Source organism: Lathamus discolor, chromosome 2 (assembly GCF_037157495.1).
Source record: "Lathamus discolor isolate bLatDis1 chromosome 2, bLatDis1.hap1, whole genome shotgun sequence".
NCBI lineage: Eukaryota > Metazoa > Chordata > Aves > Psittaciformes > Psittacidae > Lathamus > Lathamus discolor.
The window spans coordinates 43,414,415-43,429,034 of NC_088885.1; the positions used below are offsets into that span (position 1 = coordinate 43,414,415).

Sequence of the window (14,620 nt, forward strand, 5' to 3'; positions counted from 1 at the left end):
TTACGGCTGCTATTCTTCAGCTGGCAAACTCTAGAGGAATACCAATAAGCTGCACAACTGTGTTAAAACTGATTTAAACGCAAATGAGAGTCAGCCAACATGCAGAGAAATTACAAGCTTCCAGAAAAAAAAAAAACACTTATCTTCCAGCAAAAAAAGTGATGTTCCAGTGTGTTTCAGGTTATTACTTAGAAGCATTTGAACTGAATGTCAGTAAATACCAGCTTATGAAAGATTTTTACTAAAAGGCATGTGCTAACATTATAATATTGCTTTCTGAGTTCTAAATAAAACTGAAGTAGAATACCTCCACTTGAAATATTTAATTAGGCAGGAAATCTAAATCTCATATCCAGTTTTCTTTCACCAAAACCTCTTTATCCTCAACATCACAGTAATTTCATTTACTCTTAACATTAACAGGTGCTGTTTGAATTCAGTGCCAAAGAGAGGATAGGACATAAGCATAATATTACATTTGGAAACATGAGTTAAATTTGGCAGAAGCTAACATGCTGAGGTATCTAAGACACTGCACATGTGCTCCTTGTGCTGAACTGTGCCAGCTCTGAAAACTAAACCACTTTAAGGTAAGATGTCTTGCAGATCAGATGTATGGTCTGCACTTACCTCATATTCCAGACAAGACAGGGCACAAAACCAAATCCCACAATGGTCCTCCATGTATGCATATTTCCCTTGGGCTTTACAGCCAACCCCAAAAGGGTGCAATCATACCAGTACTCAACATATTTTTCATTATTGCTACATTATAGCACCCAGAACTCTGTATCTAAAGAAGTCATTGAGGTGGTGAAGGCAACCAGGGTCCCACACTGAGAAATTCTGCAGATTAGCACCCTGTAGCTAAAAGCAACTGTTAATATGATTATTTTCATTGTTTCATTCAACAGTCTTTCACAATTTTTTTCCACATTTAAGGTAACTCACTCACTAAGAGCCAAAGTTGGCTAAATTTCATTCTTTTATAACTTGGCCCAGGAAGAAGGACAAATTTTAAGGGCTATCACACAGGAAGCAAGCAACATGGAAGTACGTACAGCAAGTTTATTTTTTTTTCCAACACTTTGGAAGTTTAACAGCCAATAATGTTTACCAACTACGCTATCCCCTTTTAAGATTTCCCATTTTCTGTAGTATTGCCTTCTTCATCTGGAGAAAGAATTTTTTGCACAAGTGTTATGCAGCCACTTAGGAACAAAAGAGATTTGCAAGTATATTCATAGTTGGGTCTCCCAGCATAGCCTGTACACACAGAAATTAACTTTTATTTATTTTAAATTAGCTTTAAATTCCCTTTTGTTGATGGATGTAAGAGAGTAGGCAAGAAGTCTGAATCTGCAGTCTAGTGGTTAGGTCACTTACCTAAACATGAATGACTGGATTATGACACTCTTGTAAGAAGAGGAAAATGTGGGTTTGAGATCCATCAGGTTGAGAAGGACATAGAATCAAGGACTAATAAGCTAATTAGCTGCTAGTCTACTATGTGTAAGATAGGTATAAAAAGCATCTTCGTAAGAGAAAACTGAAGAAAGTGGTATGGAATTTATTTTCTGATTAATATAAGGGTTATATAAATGTCTAAGATACACCCTGATTTCCTACTGACCAGTTTCACTGCACCTATGCTCCACATTACGGATTTCAAATTCCAGCTAGGAAATCAGAATCTCACCAGCATATAGTCCTGCAATGCCTGCTTCTATACTTTCTTAGCCAGGAGCCTAATCTTCATGAGCTGTGGTGTTGAACATTAGAAGGCTTAAGTTCTTTCTTAAACCTGGGATATAAAACCTTCCACTGCATTTTAAACAGTGTCAAGTGTTTGTTTTATTTTTTCCCCAACACAACTGCCTTTAGGATTTTAACTGTGAAGAAAGTAGGTCTGGTCTTCCCACTGAAACTTTTCAAACATTTTTTTTTTTTTTTAATTTTGTAGTTGAATTCTGCAAAATGTACCCACCTTTTACATTTCATTGATAACTGAGTAACATACATCTTTGAAGAGCACTTTGATTTATCAAGAGCCTTAGAAGTAGAGAGTACCTATCAATATTAGTCTGAAAAATATTTACATATAGCTCAATTTTTTCATTCCTTGTAATAGGTCTGACTTATCTTTGATCATGGATTTTTGCAGTATCTGATTAAAAATGCACAAAGAATTTGTCTGTGCACAGATCAGCCAGGGAATACTGATGCGAACACTTAACAGCCTGGGGGGGGGGGGGGGGAAGGAAGAACTAACTAAAAGAACACGAAGTGGAACACACACACTTGAAGCAATCAAACATCTGCCTGCCTTTCAACACCACTTTCATAGGATTGCCTGTATTCCTAACTTAGAGGCTATACTGCAAGTCCCTAACTCTTTGAACAAATTCACACAATGCTCAGAGTTTAAACCACAAAATTTTCTATCTTCACGTTTCTGTTGGTGTACTGCAATAATAAGGAAGCTACTATTCACTTCTTTTATCAGCAATAGTACAAAGAATAAGACACACCCTTCTTGGGGAACTGGAAAAACCTGCTCTGTGAAAGCAGAAGTCTCTGAGTACCCAAACCTTCTGTTTGCTCTACCTTTCAACCAAAGAACTGAAGGCAGCCTGCAAGGACTTGGTCTTAGCCTAGCAAAAGTAAAGCTAGGCAGAAAAGCAAGGACTGTGTATAAATACAGAGAGATAACTAAAATAATAATAAAAAAACCTATTTAAAATAAAAGGGCAATCTTGGCACAAGAACTGATTATTACCAACTGACGGTGAATAAACTTAGGTTGAACATTACAAGCAGCTTCCTCATATTTAGGGCGATTTAGCTTTGGAACAGGCTTTTCATTATAGTGAGGGAGAAGGACCAGCTGCTTTTAAGACAGCACTCCATATGTCTATGACCGTATGACATAAAGCCTGCAAGACCATGAAAATGAACTTGATGAATAGGGAGGTCCTTTCCCGTCCTGCATTCCTAAGAGAACAATAACTGTCAAGCAAATAACATCATTCTGATATAACGCTAAGATACAACCATCTGTCAAGCAATACTCAAGAATAATTATACCACAGAAAGCAAAACCAGATATTAATATCACAGCAGGACAAACTTTGCCAAGAATAAACTTCACAGAATATCTCTTCACAAACATCTTAGATCTGTAACCTCACTTCTCATAGTATCATGCTAAAAATGTTGTCCCTCTGCAAAGAGCTGCAGAAAGCACACCTCTGCAAAGAGCTGCAAAAAGCACACCTCTGATGCTGTATTCACTCCTAAATCTGAAAGATCTCATTTTACTTGGTCTCCATGCAACTAGACATACTAGCATCGGCACCCCTAGCATACTGCACCCACGTAGCAGATCATCTTACCTGAAACAGTATTACATCTAACATGCTCAACAGGCTTTTTATTTGCTACAGTTGTTACTATGTCCTGCTCTGACAGGATGATTCAAAACTGGCTGTCAACTGCTTTGCTGCTGAAAGGTTCAAATTGCCACTTTTACCCATATATCATCATTAATCAGAAAAACTGCAGCAACCATGATGGTATAAGACAATTGGTTAGACACAATCAGCCCACAGAAATAACATGTTCTATTAGAGTAAGCTTTACAGTTTGAAAGAGCAGACAGTCTTCAGGCACACCAGCCTTTCAACTTGCTTGACATCTAAAGATACATGTACCAAAATATGCAAGCTTGTCTAATAAAGACTATTACCTGCCCCTACAAGTCTTTCAGGCTAGGAGACTGTTTTACACAGATACAGGCCTGGCTAGGGGGGTCTTTTTATCTTTGTTTTACTATTGCAATGTATCTGAAATTGAAGACAAGCTGTAAAATATTTTTGGCTGACAGACTCCCCCTGCTTATATGCAAAGTCCCTGATCACACCATGCATCCTACTGTTCCCTTTTAAAGGCTCATATGGAAATGCCACAGCTGAGTGAATTGTAGAAGAGAGGAAAGTATGAACTCTCATCAGGAATCGTACATCAAAGGCAAGCCAAACACAGCCATTTGCTACTTCTCATAACACACAAGCTCAGGCCACTCAAGGAAATTACCTGGCAGTGTGAAAGAGCAAACTATAGGAATTTTTTTATTTTTTTTTTTTTGTTATCCCAGACCTGGTTAAGTTGTAATAGCCAAAATACAATTATTCAAATAAGTACTTAAAACACATTTTGAGAACAGGTTCTTTGGCTGCTATCAAACAAATAGACCAGACACAGCCTGTCAGAGGCAAAAGTTGATACTGATCTTTGTCAACAGCTAGACTGCTAAACAAAATCAAAGGCTGCTTTGCAGCTCTTATTCTCTTTTCCAACACATCCTCACATTGTCACATCTGAAGAAAGTATAACAGCTCTTACATTCTCATCAGCAGACATACTGCATATAATTTTTCCTCAATTAGCATACAATTTCACTGCAAATTTAGAGTTCAAAGGCATTTCCTTTTTTCAGTTGATTTCCCCTCTTCCTATCCCTTACAAAACCATTGTGGTTAAACACATAAAAAAGTTCTGCAGAACAAGAATAAAACCTGTGTCTGAGCAGTAAAATTCATGTAACTTAATCTCAACCTGTGTTTTCTTAGCTTTATCCTCTTAGCAAAGCACAGAGCATGGTAGCTGCAAGAAAGTATTACAATCCATTTTCAGTTAATTTATATTGCACTATACTTTCCTACCATTTTAGTTCATCTGCTTATACTTGAATACCAATGCTTTTTTAAACTTGTCATCAAAATAGCATGCACTTTTATTCTCTGTGAGAGCCTGCAGATCTGATTTATAGCATATTCCAGACATATGACTGCATAATTCAGACAAGTTTAAAAAAAGTATGCTGAAAGGAGATACTTCCCGCTAGCCCTGCTAAGCGCAAGAGGACAGATTTTACTTGACCTACCCTACTAATCTCAGCAAGTTGGTCCTTAGCAACAGATGCAAAGCTCAAATGACCACTTTCAAATCCTTGTTGCAACTCCACCTCCAGCCTTTGATCGTTTTTCATCTGGAGGTGACAAACGGATTTCTGCTCCTTGGCCTATGTAACAGCCTCCTCATAATCCACCAGCTGATCTCTCTAGTATCAGGAAGCAGGATTACTCATCTCACCTTTACCTGCTTTTCTCCCCATCACATACAGAAAGGGTTATATTGGATACTGAAGAGATAAATTTTGGTTATTTTTACTGCTTATAGACTGCTTCGATTATTTGGCTATAGTATTACATATCAAATTACAAAACCACAAGAATATATGCATTAACATTTAAATTGTGATATTCAGCAGTCTGACACAAAAGTAGCTAAACTGTAGGATGACATCTACTTGAACTGGTTTTAATTCCTCTAAATATTACAAAATTGTAAACACACAAATTGCTTGAAACTTAATTAACTTTTGCACAAACTTAAACTGGAATAAAGCTAGAAAGTATATCACAAATGGTCTTTAACATAAGCATTAAAAAAGGCAAATTGCATTCTTCAGAAACACTGTAAACACTGCAAAGCAAACAAAAGTTGTCTAAACAACACTGACTTTGAGTAATCAGAAAACATGCAGACCTTAAGAATTGCACCCATCTCAAAATACACTTGCTTTCTGTCTTCTGCTTCTTCCAAGCTGCACCCACAGACAATTTACAGAATTCCCTATCAGATATTCCAATTACTCTCCTATGCTCATCCCTGACTGGTTTCCAAGCAGCCTGAATGATTTTGCTATGCCACTGCAATGACAGCAAAGGAATCCTGGGATCCAAATAGCACAGGGTCGTTGTTGTTTGGGTTTTTTTAGTGTATTATTTTGAAACAATACTTTTTAAAATATTGTCTTGGAAATATAATGGGGGCGATTGCTGTACACAGTCTGGATCACAAGTGTAGTTCTTCATGCCAAGTTTAGGCTGATAAAGTAACACAAGCTTACAGGTTTTACTAGATTTTTTTTTTCTTCATTTTCATTTAGTTCCATGTTTTAGAAATACATAGGACATTCTGTCAGCTGGTACAATCACAAGGCAAGTCATAAGCCACAGACTCCCATGACAAAATGTCAAATTAGCAACCCTATGATGAGATACCAGCAACAGAGAAAGAAATTGGCCTCATCTTGACTGCCAGAACACAGCCTAGTTGAGCTACATGGAGCAAGGTCTCAGCATCCAGTCAGGAACTATGACAAGTCTAAGCCAGCCTGACCATACTATTTTCTTTTCAGTATTGTCTAATAAAGAAAAGAAAAAGCAGAACAAACACTATGTCCCATGACGATGCAACTTACTGACCTAGACAGTGGGACTGCGACATTAATACATATGCTAAAGCTGGAAAGTTTCTTACTTGGAGACCAGAATTTTTCATCCCTTAACTCCTTAGAAAGGAGGGGTCTTTTTCTGGTTTGTTTGTTGGGTTTTTTTTGTTTGTTTGTTTGTTTTTTTTAAGATTGTACCATTCCTCTCTTAGTTACAAGATTCCTACAGGATCCAGAAGATTAGACGAGCTTTCCCCTTTAGCTTTACTTTTTCCACGGGTACAGAACTACTATATTTACTATGTTCCCTTCCAAGAGAAGTTCAGCAAGAAATTTTCCTAAAAGGTGCTGACTCTGCTAAAAGAATAGCAAGTACCTGACATTTTCCTTTTTCCACCTCATTATTCTTTTTGCCTTTTTCTTTCCTTAGCATTAGAAAGGTTCACTGTCAAAGGAAGCAGAAACTTCGTTACTGAGAGAGGCTTGCTGCAACAATTATCTACAACTCAAAGCCAAATGTTTCTCTTAGTAACAGCTGTAGACACATCCACAGACAAACACATTCAACCTCCTCTCAGTGAGGGCTGTCTTGCACTTGAGTACATACACTATGAAATAATTTTTATGTATATTAAATGTGCATATGACTTTATGCATAAAGACATCCAACCTCCAGGGAAAAAAAAACAAAAACAAAAAAAAACCACAATCCAAAACAGAACATTACAACGAAGAAGAAATTCGTAGGTTCTCATGTGTGTGTAACTTCTAGTTGCTAAATCTGGAAGTGACTTCGCAATAATGTAAACACTGGGTTTTGGATTACCTTTCTTATTGCAGTCTACATCCAGCAAAGAAAATACAACACAGTAAAAAACATCACAACATCTGATAAAAGATGACCAGACATGAGCCTTTCCATCAGGCTGTGCCATATTCTTAGTTCTCCACCAGGGAAGCAAGCTATGTGTTCCTGTCACATATGCCCATATCAAAACTCATTTGTGTAGTCACACATTCAAGGGGGGAGATAACATTTTTGAGTACTCAAGAATGAGTTTTGGAGAAAAAAAAAAATGTCCTACAACTACTAATACAGAACAATATATTACATGTAAGGTCTCTAAAAAGTGTTCCAAGACCTACAGAGAAATCGGTTTATTCTGGAGGCAGCAAAAGAGATACAGAGGAAGAGAACACAATTTCCAATACCCAGGAGAATAAAGGCAGCAATAGCAGCAAGGCAGAATGACAACCAAGTTCTGCTTGAAAGAGGAAAAGGGTAATGGTATGTTTTTAATTCATGCTGGATGGCTAACACATAGGTTTTAAGGCCACCAGTAACTGGAGGGCACCAGAGGAAAGTTTAGCCCTTTGCTTACTGTCCTCTCAAATGTACACCTAAATAAAAAGAAAATAAAACTCTGACCAGCCAGTGAAAAAGCAGCAGCCCACTGCAAGAAGAGGGATGAAGACATCTGGCTTCCATAGTAAGGGCACTGATCTTGTAGACTGGGAGCCAGGAGCCACAGAAGAGTGCTGGAATCCTGCAGACAAAGTGCAGCAGCTCTGACCACATCCTCTGCATGCACTGGGTGAAGGACGCACTCTTTATCCTAATGATGAGGGACCTTATGAGCTGGTAACTAGCAGCTATACAAAAATTTAGCCTTAAGTACCACAAATACAAATATAACCAAGAAGGTGTTTTTACTGCCTGAAGTATCACCACCAGCTCAACTGACCATCTTGTTAAAATGAACAATGCACCTGCTGGCACTACATGTCATTCCTGAGACTTTTACTTGGAATGACAGCAGGTTTACTTTAATAACTGCAGCGTTTTGATAGTAATGCATCTATTGAACTGACATTTTAAATATTAATGCTATATCCAAGCTAGATGAAAGCATTGGAGAAGACAGAATAAGTGATTTAATAAGATGGGACATAAAATTCCCTCATGTAAGCTAGCAGCATGTAAAAAGGTGGGTTCAGTCCTTGGCTAAAACAGCCAGAATGCCTCCCATTTTCTGGCAAATTTAATTGCTATCACCCATGTGAAGCCGAAACCACTATCCATAACTCATTAAACAGCTGAAAGTCTGAGGAGTAAAATGTAAATTTGATACTAATGAAGTAGCATTTACTCAACTGTCATCAATTACTTTGTCCAGCTACACAACAAAGTTACTGAATTAAGCACTCTGTTACAGCTACTGTCTGTCTCTATTCATAGAGCAGTAAAAACAGTATTTAACTAAAATCTACTTTCCTACTGGATGTTTTGATTCCGATTAAAATGAAAATAAAAATAAAAATAAATCTAATACAGCCTTTGGTCTGCTAAACCAGAAGTAAACCACTGGTAAAGAGTAAATCGGTTGATGGGTTGAGACTACCCATTTTCCTACTACAAAGAGAACATAACAACCAGCATCTACTTTTCTCTGTTAAGGTGATGATAACCAACCAGTAATGATTTGGGTCACTCATACTACATCCCCCCATCTCTTCTCCAAATATGAAAGATAGCATTTCGCAAAGTTTCTGAAGTTTCCTTGGTATTCTATGACTTACTAAACATAATTAACAAATCAGCCAGGCTCTACAGTGAGAAAAGGTTACCGAGTTTGCAAACCTTTCCTAAAAGATACCACTTAAGACTCCTGTGCTGCATGGAATGTGTGGGTCTGTTTCTTTCCAAAATTCAAATATTTGTCATATTCATGTCTGTAGATTACATTTTAAACCAGGTATCTGGGGGGGAAGGGAAAAATATTTTACAACTCTGCTATAACATGCTTCTGTACATAAAATATTTAAACTCTTCCTCTACAGCCATGGCAACTACAGATTCTTCCTTTTAGCCATATTTTTATAACAGTTTCTAACACCCTTCTGTCCTACCCAAGCCTTTTTTCCTTTTGAAATTAAGGTATTTAACAGTCCTCATTTATCACTGTAAACAAGTTCAGTAAAAAGCCCTAACAAGAAGGAATGCTAATTATTAAGTAATAAGTGCATATTTATCATGAAATCAGGTGTTAATTAATATTGCATATAGCACATAGTGTTAGAAAACAGTTTTTGTAGCTTCTAGGAAGCAAAAGCCGTTTACAGCTGGCACAATAAAGTTCTGAACTTTTTTCAAATTGTCAAACCGTTCCTCTGACTCCCATTTCCTCCAGTCACTGCCATGCAAATCCTTCCCTTCGTGGCACTCGCAGCAGAACTTTCCAGATCTAACTGCCCAGGAAGGTATTTTTCACCACTCTTGCAGTCCTGAAATCTGCTATTTTCAGTCACAATTTCTCCTTCAGTCTGGGTGTTAGTGCCCACCATCCACTAATAGTTATCTTCCAGGAGGAATGAACAGAGGGAAAGTATGACAGTATTCAACCATCCACATTTGCTAGCTGTAGCCATTAGTTCTAAACAAAGGACAACATCCATCTTTTCTACACTCCTTCCAAAAATATATTTGCTGGATGACTTCTATCTTGCCTCAGTACTCAGCTGCTGCACGTGATTTTCACTCTCGCTTTAACTATCAAGATTTCTTGAAGCTGGATAGTCTTCCCTGAGAAGCACCCCCAGTGTCTCACCTGACCTGCTCAGGTCTCACGACCCAGGCACATGACTCCTACAGCAGTCAGATGAGGGACCAAAGGCACCACTCAGCACTTACCTCAAAGCATGCCATTCACAGTTTTATCCCCTGAGGTTTGTCTGCCATTTTGATACCCTTGCTCAGATTGGTAGTGGCAGCTGGAAGATGGTCCAAGTCACTGTATCATATTTCAAACACACTACAAGCTTTTGAAGCAAGGAGTGGCACAGTGCAGGTCTGTCAGGGCAGTTTATGACTTGCTGGCCCACAGTACTTGTAGTGTCTTCCTAATACCGAGACAAAATTTCTAGCATGTATAATTTTGATGTTGAAGAACAGACTGGATCTTTGGAGAAGTAACCAGTCTCTGAATAAGAAACCTACAACGGCTGCGGCAGACACTGGATGTTCCTTTCCCCATACAAAATTAAATGTTAGAATTTAAGCTGGCAGGACTGAAGTTACAGGTTACCTATATATGTACTGGAGGTAGGTAACACAGACTTACTGAATCAATTAACCTCGGAGAATTGGCAGCTTTCAGGGTCTCTAGGATCTACAGATAGCAAAGGGAGCAGCAGGGAAGCTAGGACAGGGTGTGCCCTAGGCAAGGAAGCTAACAAAGAGCTGCTGTTTGTCCCTATGGGAGCAGCAGTAACTGTGCCTGGGCTGGTGGGAGGAAGAGCATTAGGGGAGGAGCAAGGATTTTTAGATAGGACTTACAGAGTAGCAATTTCATATCCTCATTAGACTTTAGCTTCTATTCACCCTAATAAGGGAGCAAGCTGCTCCCTCAGAAGTTGGTTTTAGTCGCTTCCCGAGTACTGCCAGTCTCAAGATAATGCAGCTTCAACTTTCCCCTTTTTACAATGCAATCCTAACACAAAAGTTAACTGTGTTCACATCTTCCCAATGACCCAGATTGCAGTGAGATAATTAACTGCTCATGAACAGCCATTCATTGAAAACCTCTATCCCAGAATCTATTAAGCTGTTGAAAACCTTCAGTACTGTATCTGTCAAACCTCTGAAAAGAAATTTAAAACTGTTTCCTTAGATTAGTTCTCTTTTTGAAACTCTTCTGGACCGTGGATAAAAAAAAAAAAAAAAGGCAGCAAGGCTTTCTATGAGCTGAACTTGCAAGGTGTTTTCTTAAAACACAAAACCCCCTCTCCGTCTGCCAGTTGAAGCTTCTGATTCGACAACATGTTATGTGTGAAATCATTAAATTCCACTCTATTTATAATCAGCAATATCAAGTCTGTTTCTTAAGACAGCATTCATAGCATATTGTGTGTGAAACAGCAGCTCTGCATTTCATATCTGAAACGACATTGTTCCTTTTGAAACAACTTCATTTGCTGAAGCCAAGCTCAGCCCACCATACAATATTACAAATGTAATAAAGATTTCCTATGCTCTTTATATAAATGGATGTGTACATTTCCAAGTTCTGAGACTTAATTATTAGTTCTGAACCAGTTTTACTCTACTTTACTTTTAACTTCAACTTGTTATACAATTCATAGTGCAGTGTGTTTTGTAGTCAATCATCAACTGTTGGCTGCATTACCAATACTTACTTTCTTTTTCAAAACTTATACCATCACACATAATGAAATAGCATAAGAAAATTTAGTCATTCCTGACTCAAAAAACCAGAGACTACCTTTACAAGACAATAAAGCAACACACAATTAAGAATACTTAGACCATATATCAATACAACAGTGTTTCACAGCTTCATTTAATAATACTAAGTGTGATAAAAAATTGTTCTTGGTCTTTCATACTAACCCACACATTGTTTGGGACAGTTGAAAAAAAGCAACAACCTAGTCCAGTATCAGAAAACAGTGGGCAAAAGAGTAATCATAAGGAAACCATACCTGGATGGCCACCTTCACTTCAACAGGGACGCAGGATACATTTTCCAAACTGTGGAGCTGATAATCTACGGAGCCTGCAAGAAGAAAGGCTAATAATAGTGTGATGCCAGTGCTAGTCAGCGTCAGAAATATTATGTGCTTTCACAGAATCACAGAATCACAGAATCCCAAGGGTTGGAAGGGACCTAAAAAGATCATCTAGTCCAACCCCCCTGCAAGAGCAGGGTAACCTACAGTACATCACACACGTTTATATTCTAAATGTTAGGAGTGTGGTTTAAGTAGTTAACTTCCCAACCACTGTTTTGCTATGAAGCTCTGCATAAATAAAAAATAATCAGAAGAGACTTACTTAAGCCAGGGGGAGACAGGATTTCAAGTTACACACTTGTTCTGCCTCCGTGCTGGTCCTAGACAAATTGGTCTTAAAGCAGTAATTAAGCAAAATTATTATTTCAAAATGGGTACAGATAAGGTTTATCTAACACAGAAATATCCATAGGACTTCAGAGAAATATAATCGTATTTTATATGTGAACAACATGCAAGTCCTGGTACAAAGCATTAGGTGTAAGCTTTCTCCCATTGTACTTAATGGGTCCATTTTGTAAAACCTTTTAAGCACTTATGACTTCATGCTTGTAGTAAAGATCCTCATTTCTTTGCTTCATGGTAGCTAATCACTCTGCTTTGCAAAGTCAGCAATAACCATAAAACCATTACTAGCTGTGCACATTTCCACTCAGCAAATGTCTCTTTCAACACTCCACCTGGCACTATGCATTGCCTGCTCCTTGTACAAATTGGAAACACCTCATGTCTCCTCTTGACAATAAACTGCAGGAGCACAAATGGTGCAGCAGACCACAGAATGCATGTAGAAAAACGGCAGCCCTGTTACATGCATGGCAAGCACCTAACAGCCAAAACACAGTTGAAAACATCAATATGGGCCAAGTCTTTCTATGTTTGTATGTCACCTTCTCTTCTGCACCTGCAAAATACCACATTCACATCTCCAGTTTCATAGTTCTATAGCACAGTTTGTAGTTCAAGTTTATTGATTGCTTCAATGATTATCTTTAAATACTGATGTCATTAAGGATGTATACAGTGAGTTCATTTCAGGAGCTTTTTGGTTGCAGGCTTTTTACACCACTGGCTATACTGCACACAGTTTAAGAACTAAGTAAGCTTGTATTTTTGTTCTTTGAAACTAGCAAAACCCTGTCAAGGTTATTAAGGTTTTGTTTGTTTTCTTCTATTAAAATATTATTTTCTTTAAATATTACATACTTCAAGGGGGTAGTCTGGATTTTAACTTGATCTGTTATTTCACGTATGTAACATAAGAACAGCAATAGTGAGATCAGATTAGCCTTCATGGCTGAATAGAAAAGTGACAAAACCCAAGATATGGGTCACAGTAACAAGATGTGATCCCAAGAGATTAAATATACTTAAACCCTTTCATTATTTGCAACCCATCTTTTCTCCCGAGCTAAAAACTGGGAGATAAGGTTGGTTCTACCCATGTTTCATAATGTAGGTTGATAAACCATTTTCAGGACAAAATGCGGAGTCCTGGAAACTAGTCTGCTTAATGCTATTGCTTGAGAACACATGGAATCTGTTAGCCTTCCAAAGTGGGAGGAAAATTCAAGTTGTTTTCTTTGGTAGCTAAGCATAACAAGCATAGATATTCAAAAACACCAAAGTAAAGTTTTGTGCATCTTCAGACATGCACTAGTTTTGTTTTCTGATGGTTTTCCCCTAAATGCAAGGCTGCTAGCTGAAATAAAGACCATGTAAATATACTGCTATCAATTATCTCCGTCTTATAAAACTCAGTTGTCAAAGAATTTACCAAATACCTCATGGTAATGCTCAAAATGGTTCTGTAAAATATGCAGATGTGGAGTCAGAGCTGTTCTCTGACTCGATCCTGCCATACAGCCAGCATGAACTGGGACAGAGTTAGTGGACTGAACTGTCACAGGATGCTAGGGGTATTTCACTGTTAAGTGCTTGCTCCTTGTCTCTCTACTTTTGTGATACAGGGGAAGGCACTGTATTGGATATCACTGTGTGATATAAACACCCATGATCCGCTGAAAGCAGGTATAAAGGAATTTTTTTAATAGACCTGTCTCTTCCTTAATGAACAAGAAACAGCAACAATCACGATCAAAACTTTTCAAGAGATGGGGCCACTTGAAGGAGGAGTATATACACTACAGGCTGGGGTTAAACTGAATTACCACAACTATGTGGGAAGCTTTTGTGACTCCTACACATTATTCATGTAGCTCTAGATGGTGAAACTTGCTAATTCACCACAACAATTTTCCAAAATATACTCTAGAAGACAACTAACAGACACTCTGCAAGCAGCAAGACTGGATTTTCTCCCTGCTTTTACTTATTATCATAGCAAGTTCTACAGTAAACCTTAACACAGAAGAATCAGTTGCTAGAGATAAATGAAAGGCTCACAGGTGCCCAGGGACTTGCCACATAAAAAGAGGATATTCGGCACAGGAAAGCAGAACTAAGGCTGGGGTTTCAGTGAAAGACAACATTACAACATCATAAGAACATCTGGGAGCTGCAGCAGATTCCAGCAACATTTTCGTGAGAAGCACAATACTCCCAACAGGGCACTCAGGGAAGCACGGGGGAAGTTGCCACTTACAAAACATACTTGTGACCATTTCCTATCAGGAGTTGGGATATCATATGAATGTTAACAAAAATAAGCATCCAAAGTAATTGTACATTCATCAGCCTGCTTTATCCATACCTGGTATTGACTTTTAT

At 38.1% G+C, this 14,620-nt stretch overlaps 1 protein-coding gene across 3 annotated transcripts in view; it reads right to left on the bottom strand.

Annotated features, from left to right (window-relative positions):
• The window catches only part of MPP7 (MAGUK p55 scaffold protein 7), a 156,229-nt gene that overhangs the window by 139,502 nt on the left and 2,107 nt on the right, over positions 1 to 14,620 (bottom strand). For 2 of the 3 annotated variants that reach the window (XM_065666649.1, XM_065666647.1), the window contains exon 1: positions 11,801 to 11,878. The exons of the other annotated variant lie outside the window; for it this stretch is intronic. The gene's annotated coding sequence lies outside the window, so the exon portion shown is untranslated. Of the gene's footprint in view, positions 1 to 11,800; positions 11,879 to 14,620 lie in introns of those variants that run through there. 3 annotated transcript variants of the gene reach the window in all.